Genomic DNA, 12,493 nt, shown 5'->3' with positions numbered 1-12,493 from the left:
ACGTTTATTATACTCTATACTTCAATCTACTAAACTAGAGATCTATCTATAGTCTATAGATCTATCTATAATCTAGTCAATCTAGATCTATACAATATTCATTATAATACTTCTACTTATAATGACTTATTTAATAAGTTAGTACTTAGACTTAGATCTATTATAGTTCATTAATAGATTTACTTTTCAATTCCTAGACCTAATAATAAAATTGCGAATGATGTCTATAATGACTGATTATTATTTTATTTTTTTTATAATAATAGGCCTACTAAATCTAGGTCTAGACTCTACTTAAATCTAGTCTAAAATAATGACTGTCTAAGACTCTAGATGATTGAGAAGTTCACATAGAGGTGTTTTTAATAATACGCATGTCGGCTGAAAGTATATAAAGTGCTTTTTTTTGTGTAAAAATAAAAAAGAGGCTCGGTACTCAGTGATAGATTGCCTAACTTTCAACTAATAATAAATTAACAATTAACGTTGAATTACAAGAAAAGTAATCATTTTTCCCTACATTGAAAAAAGGTGCCGATACCCCGTACCGGTGCGTACCGTCACAAAAATATATGTATATCTCAATCTTCTTTCATTTAATTGTATTTTGCGGGGTTATTGCTACTTAATACATTGATACCGGATCGATTTAAATAGGGCCTAAGTATACAACAGGATTTCGAGCATTGGATAAATTTATTTTTTAAGTACAAAGTTTTATGGAAGAGGCAATATATTAGTTGTTTGAAGTTTGTAACTTCTTAAATTCAGGCTAAAAATATAGAAGCCTACATGTTTACACTCATTTCCAAACAATTAGAAGAGATGGACTGACTCATAGTGTAGCTTGTGTACATCTGCAAAAACACAAACTCAGTTAGACTTTCAAAACTATTAAAAGAAAAACTTAGTGATTATTTTTACTGTATAATTCTATTATTATTCCTTTTTAGAATTAGGATATAAACAAAAATTTGCCATATGACTTTATCTAACAGAAAAAAAAATTAAACTTACGTCTATTTATAGTTACCTAGTAATATAAAATATATTGAACTAACACGTACATTCATCATAATGCAGCCAAAAAAAGCATTATTTAGGACCAATATTTTACAAAGGCTGCTTGGAGAAATCATGTATACCCATTAGGAGAAAAACGACCCCTTTACTCAAGAAAAATTTAAGAAACTAGAACAGACACAAAATAAACAGTGACATTCATAACAAAATAATATTCAATATTGATTAGAGTAACACCTTTTTAAGTAATCATTTAAAGTTTAAAATCACTACAATTTTTTTCAACAATTATTTTGTGTATGAAATTGTGTATCGGAAAATGCCGGGTACATGAAATAAGCTAGTCCTAAAAAAAACAACACAGATCTTGGGTAAAATACTCATCAAATAAAGTACTGTAAATGTGTAGTTTCACGCGCTATTTTCAAGTCTTTTCTTTTTATAGCCTCTATCGGGTTATATCCCAACTACCCGTATTTTTGTGCAGAATTTTTTTCTCTATCAGGTACATTTAAAATTATAGCATAATAATGTCAGTTTAAATTAAAAAGCGAACTAAATAAAATACAAAGATATATAGGGAAAAAAGCGACTTCCGGCCCAATACTTTTTAATCAAAGAAACGAAACGGACTAGTCCAACAAACCCTATTAGATTTGGATATTTGTAGAAAAACAGGACTAGATATATAAGCTTTACACTTAAAACGACATTAAATTATCAACATAATTATGTAGATAGCTCTTTAGAAATATAGATCTACTTGGGTACTATTATAAAATTTTTACATTTAAATAATAGAATAAAAATAGTTCTGTAGAACTTGATGTAATGAACACAACGACATCAAAATCATCTTTCTATGTAATATAGGAGAGAAGTCATGACAGTTTTATGGGGCTGAAACTGGACTATAGAAAAAGTCCAAAAAACTATGACCAAAAATTTAATTCGCGTCTCTTTAACTGTTTATAATTTTGTAACCATGAGAAATAGAAGCTTATAATTTGAAACAATTATATTTACATGATTTTTACAAATTTAGTGCTTGGTGTTGAAGGCAAAGTAAACTTTTGGTGGAACAAAAGAATGTAGAGTTTTAGAACATTAGGTTTCAGGATAACACGGAATGGAAATCACCAAATGATGAAGTGAGTTGTGTGATCGAATTGGAAAGTGCACTTAAAGGGGGCTAATATTTTCTGAATCCAACTTTTCTTCTTATGCATGCTCAGTGCAAGCTACTCCAATATCTTTAGCGGAAACGTATATGGGAGGTTTTTGTGTTTTTATGTGTGTAGTCCAAATTTCCAGTTGTTCCATTTGAAATCCCGATTCCTCAAGAGTAAGAGGATCTTATTATTTATGACTTATTGTCCTTTTTGCTTTTAAGTAAAAAATAGAAATAAAACAAATAACTAATAATAATACAAAACTTTAATAATAAATAATTTTTTTAGAATTTATTAATTTAAGTGATCAAAACAAGACCATGGCGTGAATATCCCTGGTCCATGGGCGAATTCAACGGGGGCCGCTTCTGAGTTTGTGTGATAACACGAACCTTCTTTATAATCTTTTTTATATTTATTCCTTAGTTTAATATGATTACAAATTTTTTGTCTTGAACTATTTCTTGTTTTTGTTAGATCTAAAATTGTCATAGACAACGTAATCAGGACAGGATTACAAGGACATAAATACAGGAAGTGGAATGAAACTCAGTTAGTGTATTGGCAAAACTAATAATAGAAAGAAGGAAAATATTCAACAGATTTACAGCTATTATTAGTAAAAATTCTAGACATTTGGAAGCCAGAAGTTAATTTGCAGTTCTAGCCTAGAATGACATCCAGTTCTTTCAAAACAATACAATTGTATCCCATGGACACATTGTATAGCGAGAACTCCATGGTCTTGATCCTATTACTTTAAAATGCATTCAAGTTGAAGTTCTAATTGTATCAACAAGTTGTTGAAAGCCTGCATTGAGCTCAAGCAAGAAACAAAACATCAACAGGATGTGGGGCTGAGTGCGTGGGTTCAAAGTCAAATCTCAACAAGGAATTTTCAAAAGAAATCTACTCCCAGAGAAATCCCCCTCCTCGACACATTGGACCAGAGTGCACTGTGCATTGTGCACGCATTAGGACCAGAGTTCATTGTGCATGCAGTAGGAGCAGAGAAAACGTGCTATATGTACTAATATTTGTAATATCACAATAATCCATTTCATTTTGCAGTTCCAAGACACATATTTCCAAGACACATTTTCCAAGACACATATTTCCAAGACACATATTTCCAAGACACATATTTCCAAGACACATTTTCCAAGACACATATTTCCAAGACACGTATTTCCAAGACACGTATTTCCAAGATACATTTTCCAAGATACATTTTCCAAGACACATATTTCCTCCAAGACACATATTTCCAAGACACATATTTCCTCCAAGACACATATTTCCAAGACACATATTTCCTCCAAGACACATATTTCCTCCAAGACACATATTTCTAAGACACATATTTTAAAGACACATATTTCCAAGACACATATTTCCAAGACACATATTTCCAATTCCAAGACACATATTTCCAAGACACATATTTCCAAGACACATATTTCCAAGACACATATTTTCAAGACACGTATTTCCAAGACACGTATTTCCAAGACACACATTTTCCAAGACACATATTTCCAAGACACATATTTCCAAGACACATATTTCCAAAGTAAAAGACCCCCCTCCATCCCACTCCTACATTTTATCCGCAGACAATTCTAGTCTGATAACTATCTAGTCTAAAAGTTGATCAAGAAGAGACAATGTGAGTTGAGGTCTTACAACAACATACACCAAACTTATGAACCCATTGGTTCAGATCTATGTCACGAGATATTGGTGTCAGTGGGTTAAGTTGGAATAGAAATGTAGGGACTTTAAACCAGAAACTCGCATCTTACCTAGTGCTCAATGAAGCTAGTTTAATAAACATAAGGCAAAAAGTATTAGTCTATTCTCCTGGCCACCAGGTCCACTACAGTCACTGACCTTCTGTTCTTTTACCCAGCCATTTAGATTTCACGAACAGCCAGATCCCCCCCCCCCCACCTCATCTCTGGCTCACCCATTCCGACTCCTCTCCCTCTGCTGTTGAATGAAACCGATAGTCTTGAACTGAGTGCGTGGAGCGCGAGGTGAGGTCAGTTATTGATGACCACTAGGATAAGAGTGACACAAGTCATTAGATTATCATATTAGCCTGGGGAACAAAGTGACCAACGGTCAACAGAGGTGAGGGCTGGACTGATATAGGAAAGGGGAGGACTGAGGTGGAAGATCAAGAAAAAAAAGTTCAGCCGCGGGGGACAAGCAGAAAACTGAGAGTGCTGGTCAGTGACTGGACGGCCGATAGTTTGTGTAAATAAATGCAGACCCGAAAGATAGTGGAAGTAGATAGAAATAAAACTTCAACTTACTGCAAGACTAGGTCCAAATTAGAATTGCCACGAGAAGAATCTCTGATTGAAACAACTTGAAACCAAAACAAAAACTTGGTTTTGGTGTTGAGTTCATTTCTAATGATCATTTTGTCAATATTTAAATACATATGAACATACGAGCAGATATTTTTTCTTGTAAATATCTAGCTTTAGACTAAGAATACACATCTACAAACTTTGGTTAAAACATACTGTACACATCTACAAACTTTGGTTAAAACGTACTGTACACATCTACAAACTTTGGTTAAAACGTACTGTACACATCTACAAACTTTGGTTAAAACGTACTGTACACATCTACAAACTTTGGTTAAAACGTACTGTACACATCTACAAACTTTGGTTAAAACGTACTGTACACATCTACAAACGTACAAAAGACCCGGTCATGAGCTCTAAATGTGAGGACACTATTCCCGACTTAAGATACAAATTACCTGATACTTAGGTCTACTCATTTCTTTAATTTATTTTAGGCATAGACGCATAATAAAGAATAATAGTGGGGTAGCCATTGGTGAGTCTTGTGACAGTGAGGTGTCGTGAGGCTTTGAGGTGCTATTTGGCAGTGTGGCGTCGTGGCGCTGTGTGGTGTTATGTGACTGTATGGCGTCGTGTGGCGTTATGTGGCAGTGTGGTTTCATTTCAAATTCATTCAGTTCTCGTATGCCCATTGAAAAAAAAAGTTGTAATTATGTTTAGCTCCTAAAATCTTTTTCTTCATTCTGTCAGGTCAGTTTTCTTTCTTGACTCCACAACTAAGGCCCCCCCCCTCCCCATATGTATGTGACCTTCACATCAAGGCCACACGTCTTGGCATACAGACGCCAGTAGAAGAAAGTTGCATGGAATGTCTACACTTACAGACGTTATTAAAGCAATAGGACTTTTAATAGTTGCTGTCGCAGCCAGACAAGTTTGTCGCTCATATAGAAATGTCACTTAAACACAAACACGCGCGCTCAATCGCATACACACATAACCACACACGTATATGGTAATCGAAACGCAGCGAAATGGTTCTGCTATAATGACTAGTCTAAGAGCGCAAGTCACATGGACTTGACTGATTTATGTTACAATCTTTGTCTCTGATAGATACAGATAGCCCTCCCCTAGTAACAGAATTGAATGTTCATTGTCTGTCGGGGTTGACCCAATGGTCTATGGGTGTACAGTTACACAATCTCCATCTCGGTATGGTCAGACAAATAAAAAATGACTGAACCCAATGACCTCTGTGTGAAATAGACCCACCTGAAACATAGGTCCTTAGAGACAGTGTTGACAGATCAGTAAAAATTTCAGGTCGTCTTGACATTGGCAAAGGAATGTCTCCACCCAGTATCCAAGGTGTGTGGTCAGTTTGAGAGACACGGCGTAAAGTGTTTGGCATTCAAGTCACACCCCATGGTGTCATCATTCCACAGCGAAACCTACTTATTGAAAGAAATGGACACCTAATGGACACCTAATTTCACTTTATGTCTTAGCGCGTTGTTTGTTTGTTTTTTTCGGCCGTCCACCACCACACACACACAATGGCACAAAAACACACAGGGTCAATCATAAACGTGTCATAAAATACTTAGCCATTTTGGCCTCATAATTTTTTTTTTTAAATTCTCTATGAGTATGATGCGCTCTGAACTGTAATTTCGATATTCCTTGGTTGGCTAACAGTGCCCAGCCGTTCTACGTAAGGGTCAAGGGTTGGTAGTCATAATCTTCAATTCTCAAAGAGCATACCAATTTCCGAAATATGACTAACGAACGGCACCACACCTGTCTTTTTAAAAAAGCTTGTATCATAGTAGATATAGTGGTAAGTGTGGAGTTCTTCCACTAAGTTAAGCTTAGTTGATTTTTTGTTTTTAAAAAGGACTTTTTTTTATTTTGCTTGTTAAAAGCTTGATAATGGTCTTTTCGTTGTGTGTTTAACAATGTCTAATGGTTGGCAATATGTCCTTGACCAGATTCGAGCGAGATATTCCTTCGCCTTTCCATTTTCAAACTTTCCCGCCTCCCCTTACCATTGGTCGAGCATCTTCCTTGAGTTTCCGAATTTCCAAAGAGATAAACCTTTTCCGAGCATAGCAAGACAAGAAAGTTGGCATCTAATTAACGTAACGCTTGTGCAAATGTGTGTTTATTCTCGGAGCTCTTCAGGTACAAGAGAAAGATTTATTGAAGTCCCTGCTCGAGACAAGATGTAAGCTAACTCCAACAATAACTATCTCCTCCTCTCTCTCCCCTCGTTTGGTCTCTTGCCCACCTCTCACGAGTCATACCACTCCCATGGGAGGTAAACCGATCACTCGCAGGTCTACTGTTATCGATGAGTGGGACCGAAGCCAGAAATCAATAGGTCTGATCGAAAGCTTGAAGTCCGGCAGCGAGGGTTTAACGCCATGTGGTCTGGACATGACGAAGGGGACAAAGTGATGGCTACTAGCTCCGTGTTGGTCAGTGGTCAATGCTCAAGTCCGGATGATCCGTGGCTTAAGGAGTTGGTCGATCGGTCAAACTTGAGGGGCATGAAGATGGAGTCTTTTTTTTTCTTAGTTCTTTTTATGGTCCGACATTTTTCTTCATCAGCTTAGTGTGTGATTACTGAGTTATGTGTGGGACATGTGTCTGTGTGTGGGGAAGTGGGAAGATATGTGTCTGTGTGTGGGAAAGTGGGAAAAGATGTGTCTCTGTGTGTGGGAAAGTGGGAAGAGATGTGTTTATGTGTGGGAAAAAGGGGAAGAGATATGTATGTGTGTGAAAGTGGGAAGAGATGTGTCTCTGTGTTTGAAAGTGGGAAGAGATGTGTCTCTGTGTGTGGGAAAGTGGGAAGATATGTGTCTGTATGTGGGAAAGTGGAAAGATATGTGTCTGTGTGTGAGAAAGTGGGAATAGATGTGTCTGTGTGGAGGAAAAAGGGGAAGAGTTGTGTGTGGGGGGGGGAAGTGGGAAGAGTTGTGTGTATGTGGGAAAGTGGGAAAAATGTGTTTGTGCGTGGGAATGTGGGAAGATGGGAAAATTTGTGTCTGAGTGTGGGAAAGTGGGAAGACAGTAAAATGACAGAGAGCAAGACAAATCTGTAAGGAGCAGACAAAGAGAAGTGAGGGTGAGGTGTAGTGAAGCAATTGGTTGGTGGGTGTGGAATGATGAAATATGAACGGATCTGTCCTAATTGATGCTTAGAACGACAGGCGATCTAGACACATGAAAGAGTAAAGACGGCATTTCGTTGTTAGATTTGGTTTAAATATCAGTTTTTTTTCATTACTGTTAGAGCCATATCTCAAGTTGACTTTGTCTACAATGACCACATTGTTCTACAAGTTAGATGAAACCTTTGTTCAAGTTATTTCACGTTCTACAATTAAAAAAATAGACTACACCTACATCATTTTAGTTGTGGTAGCAATCTAGGGCTACAACCCAACGACCAACTTACAACAAGGTCCGAGTGGGATACTCTTTGCTATATACTTTACACGTTGTATTTCATAATTATGTTTCTTTTAAAATAATTCAATTGCTTAAATTTGAAATGGGTACGGTCCCAATCATTCGGGAAAATGAAGACTCCACTGTACTCTGTTATAAGATATGTACTACTTCGAATAAATCTCCCTTAAAAATGTGTAAAGATACGTACATACAGTGTGCGTTATAAGTTGTTGTTTAAATACACATAAACGTTTTCTATTAACTGTTAGTTGCTGATACATCAGATAACAACACACAATAAAACATATACATATATACTTCAGAAGTTATTTTGATAATTAACGAAAAAAAACTCAATGCTGATTGGTTGACATATTTAATAAAATCTCCAATATGAATTGTTTTATACAGATGATTTTTTTTTAAATGAAAAAAAAAAACAAACCTGTAAGCATAATTGATGTGTAGAAAAAGAATCAACGGTTCACTTTCAGAAGATAAAAAGCCGTTACACCTGAACTTGGAAAGCCATAAAATATGTTGAAATCATGTTTTCAATAGCTCAACATTTTAAACGTGACAGACAGACAGACGGACGGACAGACTACACAAAATTAAAGAAAAATAACAACTAAAAGCTTTTCAAAAAAGTGAGTTGGTAAACAGTTAAGCCTTAAAAACCATCCCATTAATGGCCTGTTAAAAATTATATTAAACCAGCTAAAACGGATGGCAGACTAAATTATATCAGAAGAACAAACGAGTTCTCGACAAGTTCGCGGCAAACAAATCCTAAACCTCAAGATACTCTGCGAGAAATACCTTCAAAACCGACAAATCTTTATTAATTAAAAACACAAATTATGACCGCTATCCAAAGGGGCTTTTAAAAGGGACATTAGTATTGGAGGTGAAAAGTTAACCACTGTCAGTAGTTTCAAATACCTTGGACATATTGTCTCATTTAATTGAGCCTGAACTACTGGCCTGAAATGCACAGTCCACAGCAGCACTTGTTAAACTCAATACAATATGAAAGACTGCGCTCCATGGTCACAGCAGAATTAGAGATGAGGATCCTAGCCATAGAATAGTGTAGCGACTGGATCCCACTATGACCTGCAAACTACTGTCAAGTAACGCAAACTAAAACTCTATGTCTATATCAAAATGTACTCTTAAAAACTGTACAGTATAGAACAGCACCAGGAAAAAGAAGAAGAGAAATCAAATGGGAAGTGAACATCAAAGAATGGACGGGCCTGTCAATGAAAGAGATTTTATCAAAGGCAATTGACAGAGAGGAATGGAGACAGACGGTCATCAGATCATGTGCGGTGCCCCAACAGTCCAACAAACTAAGGGCTAGATGAAGAGAACAACTAAATTAGTATTTCACTACAACATGAGCGGGTGTCATTCTGAGGCTGAAGTAACAGCATACAGTGCTAATGACTTCCTGTACGTTTGTAGCTTTTAATTACCGTGACATTATCTCGCCCATGAAACAAGCGTTAAAAACTAATGAACTGGATAAATGGGGAGATCTTATCACTGATTTCTAATCGGATCATTGACTTATTAATTGCAGATCAAGTTTGTGTAGGCCACAGTTCATTGATCGAACTTCTCAATCAGATCAAATGTAGAGTGAGACTAACCTTAGTTCTCGACCTGTCTGATTGGTGGACTAGATTGTCACAATATTCTGATTGGTCGATGAACAACAGTACTGTGTATGGGTTGGTTGAGTTATTGCTTAACTTTAAATTACATCAATATATTGGTCAGACCTGCTGAAAGTGGGTGGAGCTAGAGATATATGTATTTTTTAAAACGCAAGTCAATTCTATCATAAACACAGAGGCGTTATATCAAATATCTAGGTGATCAGACGTCAACTCCTTCTCAATATTGTATTACACTAGTGATAGATAATCCATTACCGTTAGCTTTTGAAGGCTTCTCTTTGACCATGACCCCTGATTATGTCTCAGAATCATACAAGGTTTAAACAAAAATACGGTAAAAAATGACTCGCAATAAATTTGGCATCAAATTATATGATTCAATCAATTTTCTCTCTCTCTCTCTCTCTCTCTCTCTCTCTCTCTCTCTCTCTCTCTCTTTCAATCTCTCTCCTCTCTCTCCATAGTATACACAATGACTAAGGAAATGGACTAAGGTGTTCAATGCAAAATCAAAAAAATACTCGAAAAAATACGTGAATTTGTTCGACTTGACAAAAAATATTGACATTAACTTAAGGTCTGTACATTTGAACGTTTAATATACAACCTAAGACCAGGACAGACTTCTCGCTTAGACCAGTACAGACTTCTCGCTTAGACCAGTACAGACTTCTCGCTTAGACCAGTACAGACTTCTCGCTTAGACCAAGACAGACTTCTCGCTTAGACCAGTACAGACTTCTCGCTTAGACCAGTACAAACTTCTCGCTAAGACCAGTACAAACTTCTCGCTTAGACCAGTACAAACTTCTCGATTAGACCAGTACAGACTTCTCGCTTAGACCAGTACAAACTTCTCGCTTAGACCAGTACAAACTTCTCTCTTAGACCAGTACAGACTTCTCGCTTAGACCAGTACAAATTTCTCGCTTAGACCAGTACAGACTTCTCGCTTAGACCAGTACAGACTTCTCGCTTAGACCAGTACAGACTTCTCGCTTAGACCAGTACAGACTTCTCGCTTAGACCAGTACAGACTTCTCGCTTAGACCAGTACAAACATCTCTCTTAGACCAGTACAAACTTCTCTCTTAGACCAGTACAAACTTCTCTCTTAGACCAGTACAAACTTCTCGCTTAGACCAGCACAGACTTCTCGCTTAGACCAGTACAAACTTTTCGCTTAGACCAGTACAGACTTCTCTCTTAGACCAGTACAAACTTCTCGATTAGACCAGTACAGACTTCTCGCTTAGACCAGTACAAACTTCTCGCTTAGACCAGTACAAACTTCTCTCTTAGACCAGTACAAACTTCTCTCTTAGACCAGTACAGACTTCTCTCTTAGACCAGTACAAACTTCTCGATTAGACCAGTACAGACTTCTCGCTTAGACCAGTACAAACTTCTCGCTTAGACCAGTACAAATTTCTCTCTTAGACCAGTACAGACTTCTCGCTTAGACCAGGACAGACTTCTCGCTTAGACCAGTACAGACTTCTCTCTTAGACCAGTACAGACTTCTCGCTTAGACCAGTACAGACTTCTCGCTTAGACCAGTACAGACTTCTCGCTTAGACCAGTACAGACTTCTCGCTTAGACCAGTACAGACTTCTCGCTTAGACCAGGACAGACTTCTCGCTTAGACCAGTACAGACTTCTCGCTTAGACCAGTAGAAACATCTCTCTTAGACCAGTACAAACTTCTCTCTTAGACCAGTACAAACTTCTCTCTTAGACCAGTACAAACTTCTCGCTTAGACCAGCACAGACTTCTCTCTTAGACCAGTACAAACTTCTCTCTTAGACCAGTACAAACTTCTCTCTTAGACCAGTACAAACTTCTCGCTTAGACCAGTACAAACTTCTCGCTTAGACCAGTACAAACTTTTCGCTTAGACCAGTACAGACTTCTCTCTTAGACCAGTACAAACTTCTCGCTTAGACCAGTACAGACTTCTCTCTTAGACCAGTACAAACTTCTCGCTTAGACCAGTACAGACTTCTCACTTAGACCAGTACAGACTTCTCGCTTAGACCAGTACAAACTTCTCGCTTAGACCAGTAGACCAGTACAAACTTCTCTCTTAGACCAGTACAGACTTCTCGCTTAGACCAGTACAGACTTCTCGCTTAGACCAGTACATACTTCTCGCTTAGACCAGTACAAACTTCTCTCTTAGACCAGTACAGACTTCTCTCTTAGACCAGCACAGACTTCTCGCTTAGACCAGTACAAACTTCTCGCTTAGACCAGTACAGACTTCTCGCTTAGACCAGGACAAACTTCTCTCTTAGACCAGGACAGACTTCTCGCTTAGACCAGTACAGACTTCTCGCTTAGACCAGGACAAACTTCTCTCTTAGACCAGTACAGACTTCTCGCTTAGACCAGTACAGACTTCTCGCTTAGATCAGAACAGACTTCTCGCTTAGACCAGGACAGACTTCTCGCTTAGACCAGTACAGACTTCTCTCTTAGACCAGTACAGACTTCTCGCTTAGACCAGTACAGACTTCTCTCTTAGACTAGTACAAACTTCTCTCTTAGACCAGGAAAGACTTCTCTCTTAGACCAGTACAGACTTCTCGCTTAGACCAGTACAGACTTCTCGCTTAGACCAGTACAGACTTCTCGCTTAGACCAGCACAGACTTCTCGCTTAGACCAGTACAAACTTCTCGCTTAGACCAGTACAGACTTCTCTCTTAGACCAGTACAAACTTCTCGCTTAGACCAGTACAAACTTCTCTCTTAGACCAGTATAGACTTCTCGCTTAGACCAGCACAGACTTCTCGCTTAGACCAGTACAG

The sequence above is a fragment of the Biomphalaria glabrata genome, chromosome 8, assembly GCF_947242115.1.
Source record: "Biomphalaria glabrata chromosome 8, xgBioGlab47.1, whole genome shotgun sequence".
NCBI classification, from domain to species: Eukaryota; Metazoa; Mollusca; class Gastropoda; family Planorbidae; genus Biomphalaria; species Biomphalaria glabrata.
This window is presented reverse-complemented; position numbering follows the sequence as displayed.